The sequence below is a fragment of the Venturia canescens genome, chromosome 4 (assembly GCF_019457755.1).
Source record: "Venturia canescens isolate UGA chromosome 4, ASM1945775v1, whole genome shotgun sequence".
Classification (NCBI taxonomy): Eukaryota; Metazoa; Arthropoda; class Insecta; order Hymenoptera; family Ichneumonidae; genus Venturia; species Venturia canescens.
In genome coordinates this window covers 11,417,914-11,445,259 of record NC_057424.1, presented here as the reverse complement: position 1 = coordinate 11,445,259, position 27,346 = coordinate 11,417,914, and the positions used below count along the sequence as shown (strand labels likewise).

At 41.8% G+C, this 27,346-nt stretch overlaps 1 protein-coding gene across 4 annotated transcripts in view; it reads left to right on the top strand.

The window, feature by feature from the left end:
- The window catches only part of pros (prospero), a 130,121-nt gene that overhangs the window by 8,307 nt on the left and 94,468 nt on the right, over positions 1-27,346 (top strand). For all 4 annotated transcript variants that reach the window (XM_043416010.1, XM_043416013.1, XM_043416009.1 and 1 more), the window contains exon 2: positions 9,701-9,762. The gene's annotated coding sequence lies outside the window, so the exon portion shown is untranslated. The remainder of the gene's footprint in view (positions 1-9,700; positions 9,763-27,346) is intronic.

Sequence of the window (27,346 nt, the reverse complement as noted above, 5' to 3'; positions counted from 1 at the left end):
GTGGGGGGAAAAATGAATGAGATGATAATCGTTAATCGTTTAATGGTGACATTTGGTTTTTTAGTCGGCATCTTCCCGTATTGAACGAGATAACCTGTTGTCGATTTAGTGCTGTTGTGAATAACCGGTTTATCGAAAAAGGATACTCTCCCATAAAAATGATGGAACGAGGATAATAGTTATAAATCGAGAACTGATCGTTTTGGTTTTTAATACACTGAGAGTGCCAACGACAGAGAACGAACAAAGTGCGATAACGGGCTTATACAGTGAGAAAATTCATCATAATTTTTTATACTAACTTGTCGAATACACAAACAAAGTGATGCTTTTTTATTCACATTTTTGATTTTATATCGCGCCCGACGTTCACAGTGATACGAGAAACGGGTATTTGCACCCTGCAATAAAACTGCGCCTTCTAACTATAGCCTCCCATTGTGCGACGACTTATATACGCACACGAAACGAAAACCCACGACGAAATCATTGTCGCCCCTCGCACGTTACACACACGAGTACCCGTATGTCTCTCGCTCTTTTCCTTTAATGGATAAAATGTGCTGTCAGTGCGACGAATATAAGGTAAACACCCAACCCGGTACTTTTATCGAAAATACCCATCAACAAAGTTTTACGAACAACATAACGACGTGGACAAACGTCACGTTCGTTTGTCATTTTTGGTATAAACATATCCAATGTTCTTCAACTTTTCCGGTATGCAAATTTTTTTTTAGCAAACTTTCAATGTTCCACTTTATGAAATTCTCGTTTATCAGCGTTTTGGTAATCTTCGACTTTCTTGAATCGCGAGCCTTTTTAGTGAGTAGCAAAGAAAAAGTTTTGAATATAAAACACACTCGAAATGTTCCGCAATGATATTCGACTCTTGAACGCGTTACTGCCGAGTGTATGACACTCAATAAAACGATACACTTGTCAATTGGACAATAGAAATAGTATCACGAATATCCGATTATTCGATCACGAGAAATGGAGAGATATATAGAGATACAGAGAGGAAGGGAGAGAGGGTGATACGCGGAGGGTTACACGAACCAAAAACGATAAGCGAAAGGTGCCGGGAGCTCGTCATTTCCTGTTATCCGATGGAGTTTAATTGAAATTTAATTTTCCCACCTCATTATTCATCACGAGTGTGTCGATTTGCGGCGCACGGTCACCGGTCTGCTTTCACCTACCCGAGCAAATCATCCCGACAATGACACATTTACACGCGCAAATACAGACACGCACTTACACATTCGCTTTCGCTCAAACTCTCTGTTTCACTTTCGTTACAATGATCGTTATACCTGAATGAATTTATGTATTTTGTTTTTTTTTTTTATGTACGTGAATGTTTGTATTTTTTGTACAAAAATATAATTTCATTCGTCTTGTGCCGGCGTATCGTTTCTTTTTCTGTCCGATGACTTTTGTTCTTTTTTTTTATCCCCATCCTTTTACAGCATTCCCATCGAGAGGAGCATCATTTTTTAATTTTTTATTTCTTTTCTCGACTCGGTGTTGTCAGTGACTTCTCGGGAGTTCCAAACACGTAAAAATCCTAAAAAGCTCGACAGTGTCAACGCGAATGAACAAGCGTCACTTGAAATACGGGTTTTTGCACTCTTCGTTTCGTTAATCGGAACTTGGCAACAGGATTTCGAGAAAAAATGTTGTCAGAGGGATTTCGATTGAGATACTACAGCCCTGATTGTGCTACGAAATCAATACGATAGTCCTTCATCATTAAAATGTTTTCTTTTCGTGAAAAAAAAATTAAGTGGCAAAAAAAATATTGCGATTTTCTACAAATTCTTGAATTCATTGTCCTCGTAAATTTTTTTTCACTTTTTGAGGAAGCGTTTGAGACAGCTGATGAGCTTTTTATAAAAGAAAGTTCATCTTTCCATGAATTTTTATTGGGAAAACGTCAACTTATCATTTGTCAAACTGTGATTAGTGAATTAAAATTTTCGACCTCAATGCACTGAATTGTGTTTTTACCGCCGTAATGAACGTTCGGTTCGTATATTTTTGTAATTTTCTGTCAAGTTGTCAATGTACCATCCGTGGTGAGAGTGTCGTCCCTTGAATTTTTCATTACTTTCCATTAACACTCTTGTCGTACTATTTCCCACGATGATGCAGCCCCCTATTAATAATGAAAAAAGGCAACTGATGAATAAAACGACATAAAAAACGTGTTGAAAAACAATTGTGATAAAAAAAAGCGGTAAAAAAGATTGAATCATCGTGTTCTATTTTTCCCGTCGGGAGCCGTCGAGACTCGAGTAAAACGCTTGCACATTTGATATCCGACTTATCTCTCCCTCGTTGGTGCTCCCTGCGCAGTGTTATATAGCCCTCGAGCAGTCAGTCTCTCCATCCTCGGCATTCACTTAATTGACCGGAAGTACATTATATACCAAATCAAACGTTAGAAGACGTCTCGCGAGATCTCGTCTCGACGTATATACGTGTACGTATGGAAATAAACACTCTCGCACATACTCACACATACACGCGCACACATAGTACGACGAAATACATGACGTCCGTTATACATCGTGCCATCGTAACTCATGAGCAATTGTGCAAAATTGGTCCTCGATGCCTTCGAAATTTGAAACTTTTTATGCGATCATCGAGTTTGGGTTTTTTCTCAATAGAAATTCATTGCACGTGTTTTTCTTTGCGTCGAATTCACCTGACTCCGAACTTCGACTTTCATCGGTTTCGCCGAGTCCGTCAACGAGATCAAACCTTTTAAGAATCTTTTGGAAAAAAAAAAAAAAAATGAAAAAAAGGAACTTTTCATTAAATACGGAGATTTGGCTTCGCGATTAAATGGACAAATAATAATCCAATTATTGAGTCGTTTCAAGCAGAGAATTTTAGTATCGCTGGCATATGCTTGCACGGGTACGCAAATGTTTTTAGTAACTCTACAAAAAAATGTTCATTCGTTCGAAAACAATGGGGAAACATGGTGACAGTTCGGCTCACAATAGGCTCGTCCAGGTCGTTCATAATACACGATATACCCGCGAAGGCTCTTGACCCCAAAGTCAGACGATCGAGGCAACGCTCGGCGAGATCGAACGTTGCAATAGCACGAGCTGAAACGACATGGGGCGGTTGCTGTCACAATCCTAATCGGGTGCTTCTCGGTCTTTCGATAAGTGTGTATGCGTGTTGTGTATATGTCTCAATTCACGCTGCGTTATCAACATCTGCCTCGTAAGCCCGAAGTTGCGGTCAACGGTTTACACGGGTGGTCGAATCGGCATGCACGCGCGCGTACGTGAAATAATGTACTACGAGATAACTTGAGTTCCATCAGCGCGCAGACGTATTTTCAATACTATATCGTACTCCAGGCTCTTGCAGGGTGCAATTCCACTAGTGCATATGGACTCATAAAAAATGGTGGACGTTTTACGTACTTCAGTCAGGAGTTTAGCTCATGGATCTCCTTCTTATCTCAACCGCTCTTTTCCAATGTTCGTTTAAGTGATGCGAGAGTAAATTGGGCAGGAATAACCTCGAGGAAGAAACCGCTCGTGTTATTTTTGCCAAAAAAGAGACTAAAGTGAAGGAAATTATTGTATCAGAGTCCCGGAATTCACACGGCGCTCGATGATTGAATAATTCGATAAAATATTGTGAAAAATAGTGAAAAAAGCGTTTTGACGATCCGAAGCTGTAGACCGGTCAGCAGAGCTTTAGGAACGAATATTTTTTAGACTTTTTTTTGAAACAATGACGTTTGTGATTTTAAATTAACATTATTTCTCGAGTTCCGGTTCCGTTGGGCTTCAGAATTCATATCTTGCACTACTCGAATTGTATCTTCGTTTCTTGATTAATTTCTCCGAGCCAATTAGAAAACTGGTGGGAAGGTCTGGCGAGCTTAAGTGAAAACGTCTCATCTTCTCGAGGCTGCGTCACGTAACTCATCCTCTCGTTCTCTAAACTCAAGTTCACGCAAGTTCCTCCGGGATTCCGAAGTTCTCAGCTCTTATACGAAATTTTGATTCACGAACGAAGACGGGGTTACTGCAATAAGCTCTTTAGAATGATGTTGTAAGTGCGTAATTCATCGTGAGACACGTTCTGAGGATTGTCATTTTAAGGAACGAGCAAACTGTCGGGCAAAGAGGAAGAGAGAGTGGATTCAGACAATGCTAAAAAGTCGTCAACGGTGTGAGCAGAGATAAAAAGAAATAAAAAATAAAAAAAAAAAAACACCCACGCAATAATAATTGGTCGAGTCCTGTTTTTTCTCAAGATTTCTTTATTTTTCTTTCTTTATTCTTTTTTCATTTTATTACCTCGCAAAATTTGCCCAAGTCAGTTAAATTTATTTCGGGAGCACACGAAGCACCCTCTTTTTCTTTGTTTTACGCACTTAAGACAAAGATAAAAAGGGATCAATGTGCGCGTAAGCGAGCAGGCAGGGCGACAACTCCACGAGGGACGTTCCCAAGAGGCTTCATTTCTCGGTTTACGCGTATGCTCCTCTCGTGGGCGATGTTCCAAACGACTCTATGATATTTTCCGCCACTAGTAACGCACTTGCGATCCAGTTTATACTTTACGTTATTACATTAGAATTAGTGGAGTGAAGAGTCTTGCGCGAATTTCAACCTCTTCAAGGCAAGTTGTAAAGATCGTTATACGTCTCTAGAAAAAATTGCATGCCTTTGTGCCCACAGCGAAATCCTAATTTGTACAAAATCTCTATTGCCACTTTCGCTTTATTTTACCGTCCGAGTTTGTGCTAAAGTTCGTGGACAGAGTTCATTGTTAAAAAAAGCAGTTGGAAGTTCTACAAAAATGTCAGATCGTGTCAAAGAACCCGAAGTTTTTCAAATTTCATCCAGCAAACTTCGAATATACCTCGAAGGTATATTCAGGCTCGTCAGATAAAATTCCGATCTTGCAATAATTTCAAAAGGGCCAAATCGAATTTGAATGTGACCGATAACTCGATGTGGACCAACGAGAATGATAACATCGTACATTTCATTAATGACGCCATTTATCAGCTGAAAAATACAGCTTCGATTAACACGTTACAAAATGCATATCTCCTTTCACTTGCAATTTCGTTGGAATGCACAATGATTATTCATTGTAGTCTCGAGACCGCATGAAAATACGAGAAAAAAAAAACATTCGTGTATAAACCATTGAATGATTCAGCATGGAAGTTGAAAGAACTTATCAATCGATTAAACATTTATGTAGTGGGTTAACCGGATTTACGTGAATCAATGACAAATTTAATTGAACCGAAATTATGTGGTCACGAATGTGTGAACAGGAGCGCATGTATATACTCGTGTCAATGCGTTTGTATATGTATGCATATATATATATATATATATAGGGTAGGGGAATCCGCATGTATATATAAAAACATGTGCCGGCTGATCGTTGGAACGAAAGATTGGATGAACCTCCAAAGGTCAATGTGCTTATAACGCCAATTTGCGGGCCCGTTTACCAGTGACATATAGTCAACAATTAAAACGTGTTTCAATGAAAATATTATCGTGGCTTTTTTGTGTACGGATAGGTACGTTTTCATTGACGCACACACACACACATATTAAGCACGTATGTACATTTGTATTCACGTTTGCGAGGATGTAAACATGCAGATATGCACTACCAGCCCATTTCAATGGACCCTCGCGCGACACACGCCCACACGTTATGTATCCCCGTATAGAGAGACGTACGCAAACACATGTGCAGATACATAAGCGCGGTGAGTTCATTATGAAAACGAGAGTGAGTTCGTTGTGCCCACAATTTCAATATTCGTTCGATACCTTCTCCCCCGCCCCAGCATTCTCTGGAGAGTTAAATGGAGATAGAAAGAGAGAAACCAAAAACATTCACCGGTGAAAGAGCGAAGCGAAAAAAAGGCGCGCACGACCTCCAAATCCCGACCTAGACCCAAAACCTTATCCGGTGGGAGGGCGCGTCGAGAAGTTATTCCTATTTCGAGTCTTTCACTCCTCTTCCCTGGCAAGCCGGGGCTGCATTCGTACGGTTTTTCCGCCCCCGTGTCACTCACGAGCCTCTCTTCATCCGGCTCGTTTTCCTAGACGCCCTCAATGTGTGTGCTCTACGTGGGCCAAGTTTTCAGTAATTAATTCTCACTAGATTCGGATTTATTCAACCTCCGAGCTTCACGACCATTGATTAACCGCGTGGAAATCTATTTCCCCTTTTCAACCAGTAATTCGATCCCCCTCTAAAGTGTTCGTGTGTACCAACCGCCAGAAAACAAAGGGAGAGAACCTGCACGATTTGACGCGCCGGGGAGCACTTGCCTCACGATAGTTTTCCATCGAACAACGAAAAGTGGCACGATTCTCCAACAGGAAGTCTTAGGTTTACCTGAAATCTCAGAAATTCGATGACACCGTCGCGGCCCCAAACTAGCTTCGTATCAGCACAGCAACCGCACAGCTTTGGCCAGCTTACTCGAATATATATAACTTAGTATATTTATTTGAAATTAGTCGAACACGAGGGCGTGTGGGAATAGAACGCGCGGTGCGTTCCTACGTGACCCCCTTACAATGATGATGCACTACTTGTCTCAGGCATATACAAACGCGACGAGCAAACTCGTGCATTAGAGATCGCACGCCAATTGCAATCCAGCAGTAACGAGTGTGAGACAGTGAGAGCGTACGATTGCGAGAGAGAATAGTGTGTCACAGTAATACGAAAGCTTTTGCTAGCTTTACAGACACACGCGACCGAACTGGCTGAAGCAGCAAAGCTGTTTGCTGGTTATGCATGCCACATAACTACAGGCGGAGACAGAGGGTTGCATATTGTGTGCGTGAACATGCGGCTATAGAGGAAGGGCGTTCTAAAAGTGTCGATTACGGCTTACAGTATATAAACTATGCCCGTTGTGGAACAAGAGGATTGAAAAAGTCAAGTACAATTTTCCTAACGATTGTAGAAACGTTGGAAAATTGTCATGCCCCACCGACTTCCATTAGCGTTTTATTTAAGTGCTAGTTATCCGAGGGCAATCGAGGAAACTTTGAGACCGACGAAAAATCAATGCTTCGATTCAAGGTTAAATTGTTGAGTATCGAATTAGAATGAAACGCAGCAACTGTCGAACGGACTACAAAACTGAAGTCTGAAGTTCGTGCATCTGGGAAAATTCCAACTCGTAGAATACGTTGGAAGCGAGGCGAGGATTTTGCTTATCAAAAGACCTTTTTAGAAGGAACATTAGAACGAGCCCAAACGCTATTTCAGTAGAAAAATAAAGTTTCGTAAACGTGAAGGATTTGAAGTTTATGATAATTTGTTAAATAAGAAATGTAGAGAAAGGAAAATATTGTACCGGCTTCAAAGAGTAATCAGGATTTTTTTTCGTACCGTTGGCATTAAACTCAGGTTAAGTCGGAGATTACAGAAAGGAAAGTCAAAATGCACATACAAGAGTAGTGAGTCAAGAGTTGGCTTATGCAATTTCGTCAAGCAGCCAGAAAGGCTTTCTCGTGCACTCGCGCACATGGACACACACGCGCGTGCACATTCACTGACGCGTAGTTTAACGCGGTGTACATGAGCCGGTGTGAAAATACGTGCGAGCTCAACGTCATCGTGTGTGAATAAGGACAGAAAGATTGGCAATGGAAAACTGTCGTTGGGGATCGCATAAAAAGCGTCATTATGCTGGAAGACGTCACAAAGAGGAAGAGATGGGTTTGCGACGGTGGGTCTCGCGGGGGTGTCATCGCGGAAGAGTCTCTCCTCGCGGCGGTTTATATCACAGTTTCAAGAACGCGTGCTGCCAGGCACGCGTGGTTGTTGGGGTCGCGCACCCACCACCGCACCACTACCTCTTACATCGTCAAACCATTAACATACGTCGACGTCAGGACAGTATAGACTGTGGGCATACTAATTATATGCCACGTGGCATTGTTTTCCTCCCGTTGTGTAAAGACGTGCTAATTACATCTCGAAGAAGAACTTTCGAGCCCTTGTGCCTCTGCCTTCGCGCTTTTCTTCGTCCAACAGCTTTTATCTTGCTCGTTCTTCTTTCCCTGCTATCGTGTACTGTGAATATATTTACACCCCGTTGTACGTATATCTGCTGTTTCGCCCCAAGAAGAATTAACGAAATGCTGAGCGGGAGAATATTTTTCTCGCTTTTTTTTTTAAGCTCTGATACACGCTCATGCATGATTTTTATTTCATTTTATTTTGTTGTCATTCCATTTTATCGTGTCGATTTTTTTAGTTATCGGTTTTTCGAAAAGTGACGTTATGTTAGTGCGCCCGATTAAATTTATTAACCCACGGACCAAGCGAACTTGTAAATATTTCTATGATTTGACTATAATAATAATGAGTTGCACGCCATCGAGTGGTTCCCAAATGGACCCAAATGGGTATTACACCTTTTTTTGAAAACTGTTTTCAATTAATCCTGAGATCGTGATGAACCAGTAGAATTTTTTTTAAATTTTATTAGACCGAAAAGTGTCTTAAAAACTATTTTTTATTTATGATTTTGAATTTTCGTGCGGAAACACTAGCCGCCATGCTGTTACGGTTTGTGACGTCACTGCGTGAGTGAACAATACAACTGCGAAAGACCAAGTAACAAGATTTGTGAAAATAATGAGTTATAATGTACACCATTGGTGTCTCGTGGCTGAATGCAATAATACAAGTGTAAAAACGCCATAAAAATTGTGGATTCATCGCCACCATTAACGTATTTAGCATCGGTAGATTCGTACTTTCTGCTCTCTCACAAAACCGTCTTCCATGATGCGATTTTAATAAAATAAATGATAAAAGTCCACAAAGGTGATAATAACTTGTAAAATTTCAAACCAACTCAGAGCGCAAGATAAAAATCTAGATTGTTTGCAATCGAAGTGACGTCACGTTGGAATCCAATATGGCGGATGGCGTTTTAGATATTTGAAAAACAGATGAAAAAAGACGATTTTTATAATTGAGTTACAAAATTTACAATGCATTTTTATAAATAAATATTGACCTTTCTCGTTTACTTTTTACGAAATTTATCATAAACATGCATTTTTATATTTTTTCTTACATTGTGCCCTATTGTCCATTCTAACAGATCTAAACTGCTAAGTGTGGTCGCAGTTGCTATTCCTCCATCTTTATCTATAAATAATACATGCCATGCGTAACAACATAGCACGTGCAGAAACTCTTGTACCCGAGCTAATTCATTTTTTTGGTCGTTTGTTTGCCTGCGCAATGGAGATTATGGTCCGTGAGCAACTCTTGCGTCAACTGCAAGTTTTATCGTCAGCGCGGCTTTTCTATTCTGACGATAGGAACGTCTAATCGGACTCTTTGAATTTGAATCTTCAGGATGTCAAACTGAACCGTTTTTTTCCGATGCAAGTATCGGTGTAGAATTATTTTGACATTCGGGTTGGCAGGAAACATCGGAGAATTGAATATCATTGGGTGTTGGAAAAATTTGACAGGTAGCAGGGAAACGAGATTGAAAAATGGCGAAAAACGCTTGAAAATTAATCATAAAATTATCCGTTTGGCCATTTTTAAACGAAATAATACTTGCGTCGATGACTGAATGCTCAAAAATCTTCAATAACTTCAATTATTTCTCATTTTACAGATTGAAGAATGATACCCTAACGCAGCGTCAACTGCAGTGCGTGGATATAGTCATCAAAATAGGTAAGCCCTTTTTTTACGTGTCGTAATCGTTGTGCATTCGAGATATTGAGTGGTGGCGTAGTGCATGCTGTGCAACAAACTTCTGCATAAAATATGGAATATCATAATTGATAAAAAATTTGAGAAGGCTAGAAGAAAAATTTCCGAATTGATTTTTTCTCGTTTCAACGCAAAGTTAGCCGGATCGAGTGAGAAAGTTTCGTGATAAAAATGTGAGCTTGATTGTGTATGAATTTTCTCGTGCTGCTCACTGAATTATCGGGAAGGGAAAGAAAGAAACTGTCCGAGTCGACGAGTCCTGCGTGGTTCTCACGTCCTCCGCGAGATAGCGCCCCACTCGAGGGGTAGTTTGTGCATCCCTTGCGGGAAACCGTGGAGAGCGCCAAGACAGCGCACTGGCGCTCGCGGCAAATACGAGTAACTGGACACGGACGAGAGAGGGAAAGAGCGAGAGAGGCAGGCAGAAAATCATTTCAATTTGTCGGAGAGACAGATGCGAGCTTATTTTATTTTTTTCCATCCTTTTCCGACTGGTCACGACTTCGTCATTTTCAGCAGATCAATTGGCCACCTCAAAAATAAAAACTATTGAATATTCATCCGAAAGACACGGTTCAATGACTCTTACAAGTTAAAATCGTCCGTTAGATTTTTCAACGTTAATTTCGTCCCCAAATAAACTTGGAGCTTGTGAGTCAGGTTTGAAATAGAAATACCTGAATCATGGATGTAGTGTGCTGTTCGAAATTAAAAAAAATTTCGTTGGATCGAAAAGCGATTTTTTTACAACTGAAAATACTCATCCCCTTCAAAAAGATCTAATCTTTCACAGTCGCAACACTGAGAATGAAAAACGCATCCAGCGAAACGGCGAAAAATGAATTCATTAGTGGTAAAAATGAAACGTTTTTTTCAACTCGCGTTCAAGCGCACTCCATACAAAATGACAGATCGTTTGATAGTCTAGTTTGATAGATTTGCAAAAAGCACTATTCGTTTCTAATAAACGGTGCACGATGAAAGAGAAAGCTTTTTTGCCACTCAATCCGTTTGATGCCAGTCTAGCGGGACAGAGAGAAACAAGCCAATGACGACTGTTTCGATTAAGATTTCAATTTTATGTCCTTTTATATTATAAATATTTGAAAGATCCTTGGGAAAAAGTTTCGAATTGAAAAAAAAAATGTGCGTTCAAACGTATATTTTGGGAAGATCGCAGTAACGAGAAATCATCATCAAATTATTAAAATAAAGATGTAAAAATCCAGCGTGTGATTAAATTTCAACTGTCAACAATCTTAGAGAAAAAAGCTAGAACATTGAGAAAACTTTTGATCCCAAAGTTTCAACGGCCATGAATTGAATCAAACTTTAGAATCACCCTCGTGTATTCATACCAATAGGTTCATACCCATTAAGGTAGTTCATGCACGAAACGATTTTTTTAAGAAATAAGTCTTGAAATTTACACAGAGTTTTAATGAGTAGTCGCCTGACACGCATATCAAATTTTAAGGGGTTTGTCTTATTGGTTATTTAGATAAACGTGTTTAAATATGAAGAAAAATACACAGGGTTATGGAGACTGCGTAAAAAAATCGTGTATCTTTCCGTATAACGAATGAATGCTTCTTACGAAGTTTATGAAAAAGGACACAATAATAATGAAGTATATGATGAAGGTCTGGGAAAAAATTCGAAACGATTGTTACTATATTGATACTTACTAGTAATAAAGATATATTAAATATTGAACAAGAGATAAGTTGAACAAATGTATTTACAATTTCGAATTAATAACTCTGACATGAATTTAATGTGATTATATCTATCTACCTTAAATTGAATCGGAGAAAAGTGCAAAAAATTTAGGGGCCAAGAAACATTAGTCCGTGCATGTCATTGACGCACGCATATGAAATTTATTTCAAACATTCACGATTAATTTGAACGGTACGTTGAAAAACTGTTTACCTTTAATTCCCACGAACGAATAAGGTTTTATTAAAGTAACTATAAAATGAAATACGCGTTTCTTTACAGACGCGATAGACTTTATTCTTTGTATTTATCTCTTCTTCATTTGCTCGCTCATATCTTTCATGATTCATGATTTTCTGTGCACGCTATCTCTCTCTGTTCTTTGCCCGCTCCATCCTGAGCGAGGCTGTGTGACGATACTTATGTGGGTACATAGCGATACTTTGAGGTGGGTGGAAGACCGGAATGGTCCGTTGTGTACTATTCAAACGACTTGTCTCGCTATCTCGCGCACGCGTGTGCTACTCTTCGTCGTTCTTCATTTCTCAGTGTGTGTTCTTATTTAAATATATATATATATATATATACACATATCGTATGTAAATGTGTATGTGAGTTCTTTATGTACATTTGAACATCTCTGTGGCAGACGCAAGAAGCTTAACTCTCGTGGTAGCGCATACTCTCCGCGTGCAGAGGGACGTGGCGCGCATATATCGTGTCTTTATGAACGCATCTGAAGTAGACAAGTGCATTAAAACCTCGGGCGTTAGTTCAAGCCTCAAGAGGGTGGATATGCTCTCCGTTGAATATGAGCGCTGAGAGAAGAAGCGCGCAAGAGGTATATTTTCTCGGGCGGGGGAAAAAAAACGGCGTGTGCTCGCGGTAGCGCCCTCCCTTGGACGCGTGGGCGGTTTTAAGGGGGTTACATACAGAAGAGCTATGATAAGAGCGAGAGAGAAGATCGAGCAAGAGAAATTCGCGTACACAAAGGGATGCAAAGTAAGAATCTCCGCTACCTCACGATCTGACGGCCGAACGCAAGCGAGCTCCTGCAACGTTTGCCAGCACAGTCGACAACCCCCAATGCGATTTTTACCGCCCCTCGCCGCCTGCTCATCCTGACAGTGTGCTCGCTTCGCTCTCTTTTTTTTAGCGAATCCGCCTCTCTCTTTGCCGCATGATAGAAGGTTACGGCGCATTATCATACAAGGCGAATATTCTCGCTTTCTCTATTTTTTTTCCCCCGGTATCTTTCTTCATCTTCCACGCACTCAATTGGTTTTTCTTTCTTCTCTTTACATCCTGCCTCCTTCACATTGACGCTTACCATCGCATCAAGCACTCTCTCCGGAGAACAGCCCTTGAGAGGGAGGGAGAGAGAGAAGCAAAGTAAGAAGAAAGTAGGATGCCACACTCCTAAATTTGTATACCGCGACTGCGAGAAATTAAAGACGCTCAAAGCTTTTCTTCTCACCGAAAACGGGTTACGTTTGACATTCTTTTGTCTTACAATTTAGTGCATATCATTCACCCGTGATACTTCCTTTGAAACGGATTTATATTGAGCTTGGGGCTTTTTTTTATTTTTTATCGGAGACGAAAGACTTGAAGATATTCAGCCACGCTTTGAAGACTTCTTTTCATTGATGCTTTATATAATAACGATTTCTTGGCTAAAATCTTGTATGAATAATCTCGTCGTCCTCCATCTCCGATGTTACGAATAAAAACCATTTTTCGGTGCGATTCTTTTGAGAGCGACGTTCGGATCTTGTCTCGGGCTTTTAAAAAAAACTCACTGCATTATCGATAAAAAAAAAAGCTCCAAACACGAGACTTTTGGCACTGGAAAAGTTCTTTTTTTCAAATTCTACCAAAAATTGTTGTAAATATTTTTCGTCCTCCCCGCAACTGTGTAAAACAGATATTTCTTGTAAGCGAATTCCCAAACTTACATGAAAGCCTGACAGTTAAACGAGGAATCACGAAACCATTGCAATCGATGGAAATCTTTTTAGTCTTTGCAGGGACGAGCCAAAACTCAATTTTGTTTTTCAAATTCCGTAGGATTGTCAAGGAGTCTCAATGAATAAGATCGTTTGAACTTTTGCTACGCGCTCACAATGAAAAATCCACTAAGGTTTTTCCCATTTATGTATTCCATTTTCTTCTCTCTTCTCCTCTCCTTCTGTCGCTAGCTCGTTTATCCAACGCAGCCGATATAACGCGAAACAAAAATCGGTGACATTAATTTTCTGGCCTGGTCGCGCCCAAGCAACGTTTTTTTCATATATAGCATATTCAGAGCTCTCCTATTCGTTATCGAATTTCCATCAGTGAGCAAGAGGAAGGGGCGGGGGGGGGGGGGGAGGTTGGTAAAAAAACGAGACAAAAGAGAGACAGAGGCGACGATGTCGACACGGGAGAACGGACCGTCGAATGAGTATATGGCGAAGGTGCTTCTAAAATGATCTTTTTTCAAAAAATTTATCTCTTGCGCCCCCTTCGTTCTTCGATTTCCGATATTCTTTTTTTTACACCACCCCCCATTTTTTCATAATTCTCGCGGCGAATGATGAGCCCGAATCGATAAAAGCGGTGGCAAATGTGCATCGGTAGGATATTAGCTCGATGAGAGCGTTCATGAGGGAAGGAGGGAAAAACTCGCTCGGCGCAGTACGCCGGCTGCAAGTACGCGCAAATATGTTGGAATGTTCATTGAAAATATTTATTGAAATTATATTCGCTGCTCCAAACTATCCGGCAAAAATTTTATGGGCTCGCCCTCTCAAATCACCGTCCAATTCATTCAGTTAAATCACGTTAAATTTCATAATTAAAATCATGTGTATTGTGTTAAAACTCATACGAACTTGAACCTCCATGCAAAATCCCGCGATATTTTTTTTTCATTTCGTATCACCGGTGGCCATGAGCCTTCCCAATTATTCTAATGACCACTCTCCTCGGTGTGATTAATAGTTTATCGATTAAAGGCCAACTTTGAAAATTTTAATAAACTGACCCTTTTTTCGATCGTGGAATTCAATAGCCACAAAAAAAATTTGATCTTACGGCATTGGCGACGTTGATTTTATAACTTGCACTCCAAATCATTGGTCCCGTGCACCTTCCCCAAATCAGTTGTAATAAGAGTGCAAATCAAATATTATATTCAATCTCAAAATGAAGAAACGAAGCTTTGTGCAGCGCACACTCCAATATTTTTATCTCACATAATTTAAAGAAATTTTTTTAACGGGAGGCAATTATTTACACGGAAATAATTCGACAATTCGTCGTGCTATTTTTTCCATATTTAAGAATATGCATGGATCATTGCGCTTAAAATGTAAAATAGAACAGAGTGTTTTTTCCATCCTTTTCCTGTAGATTCATAATAATTATAATTTCCAAAAAAAAAATTAATGGACGCATTTTAAGGACGCATCTTTTCCTGGCCCTTCCCGAAATCGCTGTGCGATTCGTCAACGAAATGCTCAAGGCCCGAATCAATGTATTGGAAATAAAGAGGACGAAACGTCGTGGCGATGAAGCCTGCACGGAGCTTCGGAAGTTTAACGGAAAGAAATTAATTAAAAAACTTTATTCAATTAGCACGTCCGAGTTCGTCAGTTCCGCTGTCAAATATAATGATCGTTATTATTCGAACTAACTTTTCAAACATTTTTTTACGATTATCAGATTATTATTGTTACGAAATTTAACCAATAAACGATTTCGAACGAACATATTTTTTCAGTCATCTGTTCGTATATAGGTTTTCCGTCCCGTTCGTTAGTTTACAAAAACCCTCGTTTATAAACGCGGAAACTTTTGACGAGTTAGTATTTTTAATAAAATATTTGCCAAAGTCTCATTAAAACTGTTTCTGGAGGTTATTGCGAGCAGCGAAACATACCGACAAACACAGAAAGAGTTTTTTTCGCTATGTACGGATTCGTTTAATGTGATAAAATGTGGGATCGGCAAGCGATTCTTCCGGAACGAGCCTCAATCGGTTCTCCTTTCAAGTTCCGGTCTCATGTGCCGGACACACATCGCGCTACGTGCATAGCCATTGAACACGGGGCCGGATCTTCGGTCTCCGAGTCTTTCTCTTTCTCTGTCTCTATCTCGTCGCGATGATTGGATACTCCACGGTGGATCGTAACGATGAGGCTTGACGGCAATCACGAGACAATTGTGCACGGATATAAAATCCGAGTAAATGAGAAGAGGAAAAGAATGTAAACGAGCTCGTGACGAAATTACGAGCAAAGAAGACGCAAAAGACCGGAAGCATCGGCGGATGAGCAGAGGAAGAGGATTCTTTCGCTCTTATTATCCTCCCTCTCCTCCCTCTTGCCACGTTTTTTTTTCGTTTCGTTCCTCGCCTTCGTTGCTCGCAATCTCGACCGATCCTATCTGTCCTTTATTCAATTTTGTATACATCTTATTGACTATACATCTCTCTTTGGTCAGCATGAATGCACCGCTTCCACACACAGCCATTCTAACAATACCTGCTGAATATACGATTGCGTACGTAACGTTATGCGAGAGTTACGTTCTCTTGCTGTTTCGAAACTGAAACATTTGCGAGGCGATAGGCACAAACATGTAACCTGCAGTCATGCACACGAATCTCGGTAACTGCAATTATTATCTCAGATTAATTTCTATCGACGTCACAATTACCATCGTAATTGCGTTTAATCAGTAGTAAATCGTGAAGAATCGTGGGAATCTTCCATGGCACAGTTCTTCATAATGCTGATTTGCAAAAAGCATTCACGTTAATATTCCCATAAACACGGAGATTCGAACGCGTTACAGTGACGCGCGGTGTACAGAAAAAATGGATTAGAAAATTTTGAATCGTTGGCAACTCGAGAAAAGGGCTTGAAAGTCTTTGCATTTGGTTCGGATCGTTTGATCTTCGTCGAAACGAAAACGAAATGAGCACGTCGGTGGTCTAAGATATTGGTCGAGTTTGAAAAATCCATTTTTCAACATCCGATCATTGTAGATTCGTGTTCTTTTTTGGAATTGTTCGGTGGACATTCGACAGTTGATGTTTACCTCATAATTTCTCGAGTGTTTATCTTCAACGGTAAAATACAAAGATAAACTGCGAGAAAGGCGATTCTGCGAGATATTTGAGAAGAGTTATCACGAAACTCCGGAGAGCAGAAGCGATATTGGGGACAGAAAAAACTAGTGACATGAAGCATTCGTCGGGACTTGTCTTCGGGTCTTGAGGGAGATATTCCATTATCGGCAAACGTGATTTCCGGTTCCTGTCCAAGGAGCGTGCTCGAGAAGATAAATCCGTTATCGACAGGGCTCGGCCTTCAACGCCGACGCTATACATGTGTGCCGAGCTCCCTCTCTCTCCTTTCTTTTTTATTGTTTTCTCGGGGATCCATAGATTTCTCCAGAGTTCGGGTGAGACACATCAAGAGAGGAAGTCGGCGTCGAGAAAACATAACTGTCAGTTGTCTCTCGCGTATGTCCGTCGTGTAGGAGGAAAAGAAATGTGGTATCACACCGAACGCGAAGCGCCCACAGCGAACAAAACGCGGAGACACCTAGTTTGAATATTTATCAAATTAATTTCATGTGCTCCCCAAATTAATTTGATAAATCTTAATTCATTATTAACAGGATAGAATTGCAGACGATATTAATAAGGTTTTCAATATTTTTCGTAATACTGAAGCAGTTTCATTCGGTCCAATAATTATTTCACTGAAGCAAACGTTTGTTGTTGAATTAAATAATAACTGAGAGAAATAACTCTTCGAGAAGATAGCCAAAGAGTGTTCCACTTAAACGTGATAGTTGCCTCTCAGTCAGTGTTTTTCACGTTTTTGCTCAAACTTCCATAAAGTTTGTGAGGCTATCAAAATTATTCAAATTATAACTTACGGAGTTGATAACGAAAACACCGGTGACCGAAAACGAGAATTTTTCTCGATCGAAACTTCAGTAATTAACAACTTTGATTCACTTTGAATTCAGTACGTTATTTGCTGTTTAAATATATTGTTGCCATGTTTTTATAAACTTGGAGTTGAGACATCGCCGCCCGTCTCGGGTGACTGAGCATCAAAAATAAATTTGAACTAAGGACACTTTTAATGAAGAGCGATATGTTTAACATCGATCAGTCAATTTGCTGCTTTATTGAATAACATCGCATGGACTGTTTGGCTAAAGGTATTTTTACTCTTCAAGAATCTTTTTATCCCAGAATTTTTTCATTTGAAAATAATTTACAAACTTATTTACGTCCTCAAGCGAGCGTCCCTGAAAAACTATGTGAGCATACCAGAGGCTATCGCTCGGGAAACTTTTCTCAAAAAAGGGTACGAAGCCCCGTCGATATTGTAAAGAAGCTTAGCGCTGGTCCGGAGAAAAAGTGAGCAGAAAGGCGGAAAGTCAGAAGGGAAATTAGGATGAAAAACGAAAAAATAAGCCTCAAAGTCCATTACGCGGATGCAACGGTCATCGAGAGGGAGGAGCGGCCACCGTAATCATGGGAAAGAAAGAGATGGCAAGGCGGAAAGAGACAGAGAGCAAGAGCGTCGCGTCTCGACGATTCGCGATATAAAACAATATTGATTGGTCGTACAATGCCGGCGGATTATGGGGTGGTTTGCCCGAGAGGCCGAGGATGCGGAACGCCTGCGTTGCATTGTGCTTTCACTCCGCGTCCAGTCAAACTTTTCATCCTCCCTTTCGGTTGCTTTCTCTTCTACTCTCTTTCCCTCTCGATGCACTCTCTCCCCATGGCCTCTCTCTTGCCCTAGGCTCAAATCCTGCTTGCAGAATACCATTTATATACGTATACACATAGGATCGATGGATATAACCATGAGCTCGGTGTAGCTGTGCTCGAATGACGGGGGTTGCCCGCGTGATCGAGGAGCCCTCGATCTCCTCTTCCTCCATGTAACCTGCTATATGCACTCGTCCACCTTTTCTCTTTCAGTCATCATTCTCTCTCGCACTCTCTCGCCTCTTTCTTTCTCTCTTACGTAAACTCATATACGTATACATCCTTTCATGCTTCTCTGGACTCCAACACTTGTATTTGCAGACTAACTCACTCGACGAAGAGGCTGCAACCTCCCTTCGGTCCTCCCACTCGTTTCTCTCATCATCTCTTTACTTCCCGCCAGAGACCCCTAACAAGACTAGGAATGTATGCGTACGAATATATACACACGTTTGTACGTATATGTAAAGATATAAATGTGTACTTGTTGCTCTCTTTCTTCGACGAGGCATCAGTGAAATACGCGTCTTTCTCTCTTTCTCTCTCCCGCTCGCGCTCCCTTAAAATCTATTTCATTCTCTCCTGGCCGATAATTATTGAAGTCTGCGTATAATCCTCTTTCTCTATAACTCCGTGTTCTCCAATGGCATCGCCGAGCGCACTTTTTTGTTTGACTCAAATGTCATGCAAGCTTCATCGCTCCAATCCCCTTTTTCTCGAATGACTGGTCGGCCGGTCGAAGCACGAGCGAATAAGATCGAAATGTTGTGGCGTTCGTAACAACGCCTCGTAGTTCAAGGCTATTTCAAATGTTTGCTGACACGGAGATTGCATGTTGGGACTTGGCCGAGCCAGAACAAGAGAACTGTCCAGTTCGTTTGCCATCCTCAAAATTAGTAAAAGAAATCTTAAATCCGGTAGCATGGAACCAAGGAATTGAACGTGACAAGACGAGACAACGCAGTAATCAGTTTTAATGCCAATAAAATGAAAATAAATTGGGTTTGGGTCGGTAGCACTGCAGGAGAGAATAAGAGATATATGTATAGCGATGAGTGACAGAGTTACGTGATGCACTGGTCCGGCTGTATCTTGTGTAACGCAATTTATAACCAACCAGTCGACAAGCCTCTAATAATGGACAGGATGCATCTGATACGAGACACACTTCGATACTCTAGACACAAAGATAGGCAGCGAAGCACCGGTATGGGCTGTTCTAATGTGTTCGTCATGGACTTTTACATTTAGAGAGCTCAAGTTTGTACAGCTCCAATCAGAATTCACAGCTCTCTGTGCCAAAAACCAGTTACGATGACCTCGGAAAGTGAATCTACTGAAAAATCAGAAGAAATTTGACTTTGTGATTTAATCAGGAATTTCCCATTGCTTAATTCGCCCCTTCCATTGCCCTCCTCTTCTTCTACTATTGTTAAGTATAATCGCCTGTAAACAGGCACTCGTTTTTGGCCCCCATCCACAAGCGTTCTGCAGGACTAAAAATATTGAAACTTGCATAAACGACCCCGTGCAATTCATGGACGCATTTACTGGAGGGAACCTATAACAAGAGGGTGCAGAGCAGCGAAATAATCGGCAGAGGAGCTCGTGCATAGGAGTCTCAACGGAGTTGATAGAATATGGCAGCGAATACACGCCAGTCTATACACAGTGGAGCAAATGTATGCGTGCTCTCGCTTTGGCAGGACGTATTACGTCGTACCATCGCGAAATGTAACCCGGAGAAAGAACAGATATAGTTAGAAGGATGCGTGCGAAGGTGGATGTGTATTCGGTGCAGCAGCATCAGCGACAGCAAGTAGGAGAATAATACGAGAATGACCAGGAAGAGAAAGCATCACTTTGAAAAGCGTTAGCATGAGTAGCCACCCCCTTCAAGTGTCTCGCATAAATATGCATACACACATGATTTCTCGGCCAAGTACTATTTTCTCTTTCCATCGCTCGTCCAATTGTTCACGTCGATAGCTCCTAGACCCTTCAGGAGTTAAACGACGCTTCAAAAGAAAGAGAAAAGCACACGCGGTCGTGCATGCTTGGCATAATGCACGGGCTGCATTGTGATACAAAATGTATCAAAATTGAGGCGACCAGAACACGAGAAATTCGCAAAAAGAGTAAAACGCTGTGAAATTGTGGTTATTGGGATAAAATTTACTCTAAATTCGTGCTGGTCAGGCTTCTTGGGCGTGGAAAAAGAGGGTAGATTCTCGCTTCCCTTTCGAAGCATCATAAATAAGTACTGGGAAGCAACATCGAATGCAAATAATCGAATTTGGGGTTGTGACAAAAATAATTTTCATTTCTGTAAAAAAGTAAAAACCGAATGACCCTCAAATGCAGAGTGTTTTAATTGTATTTTGAATTTGCAACAAGTTTCCATTCTTTACGATACAAAAATATAATAACAGATCACCCTACCGATGAAAAATGTTCGAGATTTACGAATGAAACTATCATTATAAAATGCGTTGTATACGTGCGCATGCTGAGTAGTCTAATTAAATCGCAAACTAGCGGCTCGCTCGTATGTGGAGCAGAGAAATGACGAGAATAAAGACGAGAGGTAAAACAGGGTATAATCAGCATACCCCTTTCTTGCTTGCGCATATGCCCATTCGCGAGGGTAAGAGACAGAGAGCGAAAGAGGAGAGGAAGTAAGAGAAGGAGAGAGGAAAGCACGGCGTACTCGAAGAAGATAAAGAACGAGAACGAGAGCTCGAGAGGCTGTCCAGTTTGAATCGTCCGAGTCGGAAGTTCACTTTGAAAAGCTCTTCGACACTATAGCTATATATTAATTGCGAGGCAGAAGAGCAGATTCCGCACTTTTGTATCCGGGAGCTCTCAGAACTGAGAGCATTCGTTGCCAATCTTCCGCCCTCCGGCCCTGTCTCCTCCTCCTTCTCTCTCTCTCTCTCTCTCTCTTGCCATCAGAATGTAAAAGCTTCGAACAGCGTCCAAGTATTGTGTACGTACAGAATACTTTGCTGTATATTTCCTCGCTTCCTCAGGCATTACAGGTTCGAAAAAAATTTTCGAGTGCATCCGTGGATATCTCGTTGCAGGCTCGGACGTATCGCCCTCTCTGTTTATCTCTTTCTGAAGTCTCGCGCTGCTCCGTTGTTAGTGAATATACGCATGCATGCATAGTTGCATGCTACATATTCCATCCTCGTAAATCCAACTCGTGCTCTAAAATACTTCGACGAGGTTCCGAAGGCGAGCAAGAGTCCGAGGCGAGCGTGATTTAACACAGATTCTGTTGTAAAGGGTGCGTGTTCCTATCTCAGACTTTTCTCCTTCATCCCTTCGTTCTTTCACTTTTTTTTCATCTCTTTTTCTCGCTCGCACATGCTCTCGAGATTGCAAACTATACTTGGTGGCTGCATCCCTTGTTCGGAGGAGCTCTCGTGAATGGCAAGGAGTTGAAAACACGTGTGTTCGGAATCGTGGAACACCGAGCCACGAAAAGATTGTTCGCGTTTACTACAGCATCGGAATGAGCCTGGTTGCCATTAATTTTGGAAACTTTGCACTAAATCCTTCCAACTTAATAATCGTGTGGACCAAACGAGGCAATTTATAATATCAAAGATTTTGTGCGGAGCGGAGTTTCGAGGCTTTTTAATTCGCGCATACAGCGATGACTTTGACGAATAGTTCGATGTGGAAGCTTTTGTATCCCATTCCGTACATGCTCGGTGGACGGTTTTCCATTTGGGGAGAAAACACCGGTTGGTGTCGTATCCTCAATAAGGAGGGTTCTCCGTGGAGATTCTTGGCGCGTTACCCCTTTCCTCGGATAATTTATTTCTTGCTCGATAGATCTCGGGCTCTTGCGAGCGCAGAAACACGACGATGGAACACGTAGTTCCTCTTCGTAGTCGCGCGGAGTTAATTTGCACACAGACATTAAATATGCTCAGGACTGAACAAACATCGTACGTTCCGTACACGCCGATCGTGTTTGCGTGTGTATAAGGTTAGCGAACTATTTCAAAATCAATTAAACTATCGGGACTCTGACCTCGGGTCCATCTCCTTCCTGTACATCGCCGCGTGTGCATTTGTGCGATTGAATTCTTAATTAATAGCCGTATGGAGGGCCGCACGGCGAAGCGCTCTCCCGCGAATCTTTCAGGGACAATGTATTCGCCTCTCCCTCAACCCCTTGACGAGAGCGTTTCAAGCTCTTTTGCGCTATTGGCGAAAAGCTTCGGACCCTCGTCGAGGTAGTCATGAATATGAGATGAACGACCCGGAAACAGCATTGAACGGTCCTTGGATGTCTCTACCACTGTTACCTCCAGCTTGCATATAAACGTTCCAAAAGCATGCGAACGCGACTGCAGACTCGCATGTGTACGTCTCCAATGTATATCACAGCCATATTGATGAATGCAATCGCAAATATAAAAATAAAACAAAAAAACGTGAGCTTTTCGGCGGGCGAGTACGGGCCCGCTAACCGAATAAAAGTGCAAATTTGACAAGGACGAGAGGCCCGTCCGTTTCAGCACACACGGCTCTCGTGAATTTTTTTTTTCCACAGTCATTCTCCGCACACTACCTGCAGATATTTAACACGCATATGAACAAATTTGTGGTTGCGTATTCGTGTTATTATACATATATTTGTGCAAGCTCGTGTGTCCGTGAGTGTGCGTGCGAGAGAGAACACGAACAAGCGTTAAAGCGTGTTTCTCACACAGCCAAACGCTTTCTCTTGCGTCACGTATAAATACGCACTCTCGGAAGGCTCACAGAGTCGAGTCGGAAATACGTAAAAGAGAAAAAACTACGAGAGAGGAAGCGAGAGAAGAGAGCGACGGGAGAGCGCACACACAGCGAGATGAACACAGATGTACACATTCGCACGTACACACATGCATGTGTATATTTTGCGGAAAAACGCGAACGCGCTCGTATGCGCGCCGTACCGTGAATAAAAATAATTAACGGAACCTACGAACGACCAAGCCCACCTATGCCACGATTGATTTACGAGGGAGCGCCAAAGTTCGGAGAGCCAGAGAGCCACGCCGCCGGCCACCACTGCTCGCTGGTCATTTTACGAAACCGCGTATGCGGAGCTCGATTGATTTTTCCGTTTCTCTTTTCTATCCCTGAATCTCCCTCCTTCCCTCCCTTCGCCTCCCGCTCTCTCCCTCTCTCTCTCTCTCTGTTTCTCATCTTTGTTTGCTCTCCCAATTTGTTCTCTAGATTTTTTTTTTCAATTTTACATATTCCCGTTTGTCTTTCATTTGTGGTAACAGGCTTGTACTAACTTCCATTTGAACATCGCGATATAATTTGCCCTCAATAGCGGGTGGCCCGGGTGCGCGTGTTTTTCGAAGGGTGCGGAAGAATTCTTAGAATAATTCATCTCCGGGGGTCGAACATTGGATCACGAACTTGAGGACTATCACGTTGAAGCCAGACCGAGCGGCCGAAATGATGATTGCTCTTAGGGTAAATACCAAAGTGTTTTCCGCGTCAACTCGTTATGTGCGATTTTCGTGTGAAACCATCCGTTGTATTGACCTGTTGTGAAAATAATGGTCGTTTATCCGGAACGGCTTAACGACTTAATAAACCGGAACAACGTTAAAACTAACTGTTTTTCTTGCGTTATCGACGGGACGATGTTGGATTCGGACGAAGTCTTTTCCGGAAGATGCGATCTTCAAATCTCAATCATATGATCCCACGAATCGAGTCCTTCATACCTCGAATAGAAGAGGAAAAGAAAAATGAAATATTCATCGACCAACGGGCGGAAAGAACACAACGATACGCGACTTCATCATCTGGGTTGAGTATGACAAAAGAAATGTGCAACAGAAAGTATCGCCGGATAATACTTTTGATGAGAATTATATGTCTAAGAAATCGATTTAGCTACGTAAATGTACGAATGAAAATTGCCCCATAAAAAAACGATCTCAATGCCGCAATGGAGCTTGTAAATTCTCCGCGGAAATTTCGAAGAACTCCGAAGACAAAGCGAACGTTTACATTTAACTAATATACAATGTAATAGTTCTCTGGATATAGCGAACGTCCAGGTGCGGAGTGTTCCCTCTTCCACTCCGTCTCTCTCTCCCTCTTATTCTCTCGATGGATTTTCCTCGGCGCGCGAGATCTTCTTGGCTACGTTTTTTTGCAGGTAGACGCGATGGGGCAGATGGTAGTCGTCCCTAGATAATAACCACACTGGCCAAGGTTTCGCTTGGGGTAGCGAAGTTATCCCTCTTTAGTGCCCCCTGCAGCAACCCTCCAAGAGAAGTGGCAGAAGGCCCTTCCCTTTCGACTCACCCCTCGATATGTGTTCCGCACTCTCCTCTTCTGGTCTTATAGGACGGATGTTTCCTCCGTACGGAACTTACAGTGATAGAAAAGAGAGAGAAGGGCGCGAAGGGGAGCGAATGAAGAAACGGGGAAGAGTCGAGAGATATTGAAAAGTGATGGTTGGACACCACCTGGTCCGGACCAGCTTAATATCTCGATACATTAAATGAGACTGATCCGAGGACGCGGCTAGGAAAGGCAAAGTCAATCGCATACGCGTGTATGTGGATACATTCCTCGCGTTACTTATATAGAAACCATAATTTATTATACGTTTAGAAGTTTCGAAGTTTGGAGGAAGGAATGCAAAGAAAGCGTAAAAAAAGCTGGAGTTCGATGCCAGAATAAAAACTAGATCGACGAGATAGTTTAGCCCAAGAAATCGTAAATCGATTCTATTCAAATGAAATAGTTGAACAGTAATTCTAAGTAATTGTAAGAAAAAAGTGGGCAAGGGGAATTGGCGGGGGTAGGGCAAGAAAGCTGATGCTATAATGATAAACGCGTGCCCCGAGAGTCTGGAAATGTTGAGAAAAGCGCAAGGGGTCGAGTCACGTCCTCATCTCTCGCTCTTCTTCTGCGTCTTTTCTTTCAGCTTTTTTACATACCCCCAACCACGCTTCCATACATATACGCATATTCACAGAGTCACATACAGACGCGAATGCTCTTAACGCACAGTGGAGATAGCAGGGACATCGTAAGTGGCTCGTAAGTCCACAGGTGTCCGCGCGCACAATGACACCGACACCATGGAATCACCGGTACGTCGCATGTCTCGTGTATATACTCGAGCTCCAGTTTGAAGTATATAAAAAGTAAAAGGGAAAGAGAAGGAGAAGAAGAAGAAGAAAGAAAAAAGAAAACGATAAAACTAAAGGAGGTTTATATACGCGGGTCTCACACCAACGTCGCTGTGCACGTGTGCGTCGGACCTCGAAGTACACGGGGATTGTTGAATGCTGGCTAACGACTCTGCTGTAAACTCAGTTAAATCTTTTAATTTCTGTACAAAGAGAGAAAGCGAAAGAGTGGAGGCGAGAATTCTCACGTGGACCGATGACACCTCCGGTAAGAAAATAAAGAGCAAGAGTCAAGATGAATCTCTTTCCGAAGCACAAGGCAAAGAGGAAAACGTCGACGTCAGAAAAAGTGTCGAAATTGAAGTTCCACACTCAGACTTTTTTACATTTTCCTTGAAACTGCCATTCGACTTATAAAGTATTAAGAGAATCGATTACGAGACAAAACGATCAAAGGTGAATGCAGGCAAGGTAAAAATGTTTTAGAATTCGAAAGCACAAAAAGACAAGAGCTGCGATATATAGATGTCGAACTAAAAGAAACGATCGAGCGTTTCATATTTCAAGGATGCCTCTGTGTCGACGAGGCCTGGCAAACACACACATTTTCCCCAGCGTCTCGACGCTACGATCGTTATCTTTCAATCAAGTTTCAAGACAGAGTAATGCTGATGTGTTTATACAAACATCATCGCAGATTATGCTCGTTCTGAAAATCGTGTGCGCGCCACACGACGATTCTATTCGTATGTTTCCCTGAACTCAACGATTTTGCGATCGATTGCAAAGGAATATGGATCAACGAGCAAATAAAATAAAGAAAAGGGAAGACAATTATTGAGCCGCCCGAGCACGCACGACGGTCTCGTATTCCATGAATTAAATATCCATTATTTTGGTCGCATTGTCTACAGTGTCCGGAGGAAACCGACATCTGTTAAAAATGGAAAAAAATAAAAATAAAACATACCACACGGACGTACAAGAGACCAAGAGAGAGAAAAAAAGATCACAGACTCGCGAGTACTGGAGAGTAAAGAACGACACAGACAGACAGTCAGACAGACAACGCACAGGCGAGAGGGGAGGCAGCTGTTCGAGGAAAGAAGAGGCATCAACGAGATAGATCTCGAGTTACTATGCCCGTGGGACGATGAGAGCTGGTTTCACCTCCCATTATGGGTGGGTGTTGCTATATCTTGTCTCTTGGTCTGTTTCTCATCGCTTCTCTTGCTCTTTTCTTTATTATTTTCTATTTCAATACGTTATATCCACGTGCTTTATTATCTCGATCGCCTCAGTTTACGATGTTTTCCTTTCACTCCGGCTTGCAGACAAATATAATTGGCAAAAGACGATCATCTGTCGGAGGATACCCCGTCAACTCGTGCAGCCTCTTTCACTTTCTCCCCACAAGTCCATATGCCTTACATTTGTGGTGCGTAACTAACCTCCGAAGCGACGAGTCTGAGCATCGGACTCGTGTTTTGGGTCAAACTTGGTCCCGAAATCGAGATTCTTACGGATAGACGTGGATTTTCAGGAGGTCGGAAATTTCTTTGGTGCGGTTACTGCGCCACACACGAGACCGACGTTTAGACGAAATGAGAGGTCTCCGGGGACGTCGATTCATTGTCGGCGTGCATTCGACCGCAGAATTTTCATTCGCACCCACATTTTTCTTCTTTTGCATACGAATCACTTGCTTATTGTGAATAATATTGTGAAGATATTTCCGGAAGCTTGCTCCTTTGTTGTTTTACACGAAGGAAAATGGAAGTGTGCCAATATTGCGGGGCCGGAGGTTGTTCGAGTGTGACCAAAGTGATTGACACTTCCTACCAACCGCTGAAGATTG